This window comes from Oncorhynchus mykiss, chromosome 15 (assembly GCF_057628025.1).
Source record: "Oncorhynchus mykiss isolate SJ-2025 chromosome 15, ASM5762802v1, whole genome shotgun sequence".
Classification (NCBI taxonomy): domain Eukaryota; kingdom Metazoa; phylum Chordata; class Actinopteri; order Salmoniformes; family Salmonidae; genus Oncorhynchus; species Oncorhynchus mykiss.
Window position 1 is genome coordinate 9,468,583 of NC_143036.1, and position 5,481 is coordinate 9,474,063.

At 40.4% G+C, this 5,481-nt stretch overlaps 1 long non-coding RNA gene across 2 annotated transcripts; it reads right to left on the reverse strand.

The window, feature by feature from the left end:
* Window positions 1-296: 296 nt before the first annotated feature.
* On the reverse strand, window positions 297-2,220 carry LOC149977376 (uncharacterized). 2 transcript variants are annotated; one of them, XR_016486439.1, is made up of 2 exons: window positions 2,059-2,220; window positions 297-1,254 (listed from the first exon to the last, which is right to left on the reverse strand). It is a non-coding gene; the product is annotated as an uncharacterized LOC149977376 (long non-coding RNA). The 2 variants fall into 2 exon arrangements; XR_016486438.1 differs by lacking the exon at window positions 2,059-2,220 and adding an exon at window positions 1,414-1,546.
* Window positions 2,221-5,481: the final 3,261 nt, after the last annotated feature.

Below are 5,481 nucleotides of genomic sequence, written 5' to 3' on the forward strand. Positions count from 1 at the left end.
GTGAGGGATGGGAGAGACAGGGTGAGGGATAGGAGAGACAGGGTGAGGGATGGGAGAGACAGGGTGAGGGATAGGAGAGACAGGGTGAGGGATAGGAGAGACAGGGTGAGGGATAGGAGAGACAGGGTGAGGAATAGGAGAGACAGGGTGAGGGATAGGAGAGACAGGGTGAGGGATGGGGGAGACAGGGTGAGGGATGGGAGAGACAGGGTGAGGGATTGGAGAGACAGGGTGAGGGATAGGAGAGACAGGGTGAGTGATGGGGGAGACAGGGGGTGAGAGACCAAAGCTTGGGCTCATCAATCAATCCAATTTATTTTATAAAGCTCTTTTTACATCAGCAGTTGACACAAAGTTCTATACAGAAACCCAGCCTAAAACCCCAAAGAGCAAGCAAAGCAGAAGCACGCTGTCTAGGGAAAAAAATCCCTAGAAAGACAGGATCCTAGGAATAAACCTAGTGAGAAACCAGGCTCTGAGGGGTGACCAGTCCTCTTCTGGCTGTGCCTGGTGGGGATTGAGAGTCCTTGGCCATTAAGGCCACACCATACTCTTCTGTGTTAGGTTGTACTGGGGAAATGCAAGGTATATCCTAGTGTGAGAGGTGCTTTTTCTCCAGACTGTCCCAGGCTATGCCAGACTAGGTTTGCTGTGCTCTGTTTTCTCATGCTGAACTAAGCTACACTGAGCACTACTTTGCTTAGCTGAACAAAACAGTACTCTGCTGTTGGCTATGGCTAGAACCAGATGGAACCAGCTGGGAGGACATCTCATCAACACCTTACCATGTTGTTGTCTACATATTATTAAATCAATAACCAACTGCATTTATTCATGTTTAGTAGGAGATTGTGGTTTGATTTAATTAATTCCAAAGGTATTTTATCCCTCATCATTTCTAGAGGGCTGATAATTCAATACATCTAATTACTTCTGCAGGTATTTGTTTTACTTTGACTCATTTCTGGAGGCCGCAGACTCCATCTGGCCCAAACTGCACAGAGAGGAGAGAGCTTTGGGGAGAACACACACCTCCATCAGTCCGCTGAGATCCTGGGTGCAGAGAGACTGGGGCTCCATGCTAGGTCAGTGTGAGCTCCAGCCGGGATGAGCCGCGAGGTTGACCATGCCCAGCAGAGTTCTTTCTAGGCTGGGGAGGCAATAAAAGTGTGGGCACCTGCACACACCAGCAGGCACTGGGGCAACCGCACCGCCAGCTGGCTTTCAAAGAGCCCTGCCAACACCAAGCATAACCTGGAGGGTAGGAGAGAGAAGAGACGCAGGGAGGGAGGGAGGAAGAGGAAGAGGGAGGAGTAGGAGGAAGAGAGAGGAGTATGAGAGAAAGCAGAGAAAATAAGAGGGAGGGAGAGAGAGTGTGTGAGAATGAGGAAGGTGGACAGGAGCAATTATGACCATCTATAATCAGGTTAACATCAAGGAAAAAGTCCAGCATTATTACCATCTATAATCAGGTTAACATCAAGGAAAAAAGTCCAGAAATATTACCATCTACAATCAGGTTTACATCAAGGAAAAAGTCCAGAAATATTACCATCTATAATCAGGTTAACATCAAGGAAAAAGTCCAGAAATATGACCATCTATAATCAGGTTAACATCAAGGAAAAAGTCCAGAAATATGACCATCTATAATCAGGTTAACATCAAGGAAAAAGTCCAGAAATATGACCATCTATAATCAGGTTAACATCAAGGAAAAAGTCCAGAAATATTACCATCTATAATCAGGTTAACATCAAGGAAAAAGTCCAGAAATATGACCATCTATAATCAGGTTAACATCAAGGAAAAAGTCCAGAAATATGACCATCTACAATCAGGTTAACATCAAGGAAAAAGTCCAGAAATATGACCATCTATAATCAGGTTAACATCAAGGAAAAAGTCCAGAAATATTACCATCTATAATCAGGTTAACATCAAGGAAAAAGTCCAGCATTATTACCATCTATAATCAGGTTAACATCAAGGAAAAAGTCCAGCATTATTACCATCTATAATCAGGTTAACATCAAGGAAAAAGTCCAGCATTATTACCATCTATAATCAGGTTAACATCAAGGAAAAAGTCTACAACCGTTGGAAGCAGCTGGCTAGTGGTGAAAAGTCAGTGGGGTTGCTGCGCAATGTACCTAGGAATTTCTGACTGAGGGAGGAGAGAACTGTACATGATTTTAACTGCACTGTGTTATATTAGCAGTATAGCTCACCACACCAGGATGAGCTGGTTCTGTACAGAACAGTTAAAGCATCAGTCATGAACAACCCAGTTTGATGAGTCATATACACTATAGACAACAACTAAGTTTGATCAGTCATAGACAACAACCCAGTTTGATGAGTCATATACACTATAGACAACAACTCAGTTTGATGAGTCATAAACACTATAAAAAACAACTCAGTTTGATGAGTCATAGACAACAACCCAGTTTGATGAGTCATAAACACCATAGACAACAACTCAGTTTGATGAGTCATAAACACTATAGACAACAACTCAGTTTGATGAGTCATATACACTATAGACATCAACTCAGTTTGATGAGTCATAAACACTATAGACAACAACTCAGTTTGATGAGTCATAAACACTAAAGACAACAACTCAGTTTGATGAGTCATATACAAAAACCCAGTTTGATGAGTCATATACACTATAGACAACAAACCAGTTTGATGAGTCATGAACACTATAGACAACAACTCAGTTTGATGAGTCATAAACACTATAGACAACAACTCAGTTTGATGAGTCATATAAACTATAGACAACAACTCAGTTTGATGAGTCATATACACTATAGACAACAACTCAGTTTTATGAGTCATAAACACTATAGACAACAACTCAGTTTGATGAGTCATAAACACTATAGACAACAACTCAGTTTGATGAGTCATATAAACTATAGACAACAACCCCGTTTGATGAGTCATAAACACTATAGACAACAACTCAGTTTGATGAGTCATATACACTATAGAAAACAACTCAGTTTGATGAGTGATAAACACTATAGACAACAACTCAGTTTGATGAGTCATAAACACTATAGACAACAACTCAGTTTGATGAGTGATAAACACTATAGACAACAACTCAGTTTGATGAGTCATAAACACTATAGACAACAACTCAGTTTGATGAGTCATAAACACTATAGACAACAACTCAGTTTGATGAGTCATAAACACTATAGACAACAACTCAGTTTGATGAGTCATATACACTATAGACAACAACTCAGTTTGATGAGTCATATACACTATAGACAACAACTCAGTTTGATGAGTCATATACACTATAGGCAACAACCCAGTTTGATGAGTCATATACACTATAGACAACAACTCAGTTTGATGAGTCATATACACTATAGACAACAACTCAGTTTGATGAGTCATATACACTATAGACAACAACTCAGTTTGATGAGTCATAAACACTATAGACAACAACCCAGTTTGATGAGTCATATACACTATAGACAACAACTAAGTTTGATCAGTCATAGACAACAACCCAGTTTGATGAGTCATAGACAACAACTCAGTTTGATGAGTAATGTACACTATAGACAACAACTCAGTTTGATGAGTCATAAACACTATAGACAACAACTCAGTTTGATGAGTCATATACACTATAGACAACAACTCAGTTTGATGAGTCATAAACACTATAAAAAACAACTCAGTTTGATGAGTCATAGACAACAACCCAGTTTGATGAGTCATAAACACCATAGACAACAACTCAGTTTGATGAGTCATAAACACTATAGACAACAACTCAGTTTGATGAGTCATATACACTATAGACATCAACTCAGTTTGATGAGTCATATACACTATAGACAACAAATCAGTTTCATGAGTCATATACACTATAGACATCAACTCAGTTTGATGAGTCATAAACACTATAGACAACAACTCAGTTTGATGAGTCATAAACACTAAAGACAACAACTCAGTTTGATGAGTCATATACAACAACCCAGTTTGATGAGTCATATACACTATAGGCAACAACCCAGTTTGATGAGTCATATACACTATAGACAACAACTCAGTTTGATGAGTCATAAACACTATAGACAACAACTCAGTTTGATGAGTCATATACACTATAGGCAACAACCCAGTTTGATGAGTCATATACACTATAGACAACAACTCAGTTTGATGAGTCATATACACTATAGACAACAACTCAGTTTGATGAGTCATAGACAACAACTCAGTTTGATGAGATGCTTTAGTATTTCCTGTTTATCTTAGTCATACTTGTGGCTCTATGTTGAACGTGTATTTTGGTGTGTGTGTGGGTGTGTGTGGGTGTACGTGTAACTGCCTACAGACAGTTTTCACAAGCAATAGGGAACATGGTTTGCATACAAATGACTTCATACTCACCCAGATAACCAGCAGAGGCACAGCGCTACAGGGTCTGGCAATAGCAGACGGTACCAGAGAGAGAGACAGCCAGAGAGAGACAGCCAGTATGTGTCCGTGTGTAGTTGCAATACCTGTTGTTGGTGTGTGTGTGCATGAGGTGGTGCAGTAAAGAGTTGAGGAACCCTGTCAGTTCTTTCTGTAGTCTCTTGCTGAGCCGGGCCCTGTTTCTGTCTGTCCCTGACTCACAGCGTGTGCCTGCAACTCCGTACCAAGCAACAGGTCCAGCAGTGAGTTGGTCTCCTGTCTGGAACGAACAAGAGTCACACACACACTTAATGATGCCCTCTGTCAATCACAGGTTGAACTGTGTTTCTCGCTACCTCATTTAAGACAAGGTGACACAGGCTCTAATAACTATAAGACATTACCACTAATTTCACAGGCTCTGTCAACTATAAGACATTACCACTAATTGCACAGGCTCTGTCAACTATAAGACATTACCACTAATTGCACAGGCTCTGTCAACTATAAGACATTACCACTAATTTCACAGGCTCTGTCAACTATAAGACATTACCACTAATTTCACAGGCTCTGTCAACTATAAGACATTACCACTAATTTCACAGGCTCTGTCAACTATAAGACATTACCACTAATTTCACAGGCTCTGTCAACTATAAGACATTACCACTAATTTCACAGGCTCTAATAACTATAAGACACCACTAGTAATGGGTGATAGGTGATGGGTTATTGCAAACAGATGCTGCCAAGAAACTCAAGTAATTCAAATGCACCAATGAGACAGGACACACACACACACACACACAGACGTGCACACACACACACAAACACAGACGTGCACACACACACACACACGTGCATCATTACCCTTGTATGACTGACACAGGGAGTGAGAATGGTGAGGGAGCCACGTCAGAGCTGGTTCTCTGTGACCTGATTAGGTAAAACAATAAAATGATTTAAACAACCTCTTTGCTCTGTAGAAAATATAAAATACAAATGAAAACAAATGAACTCAGGTAACAA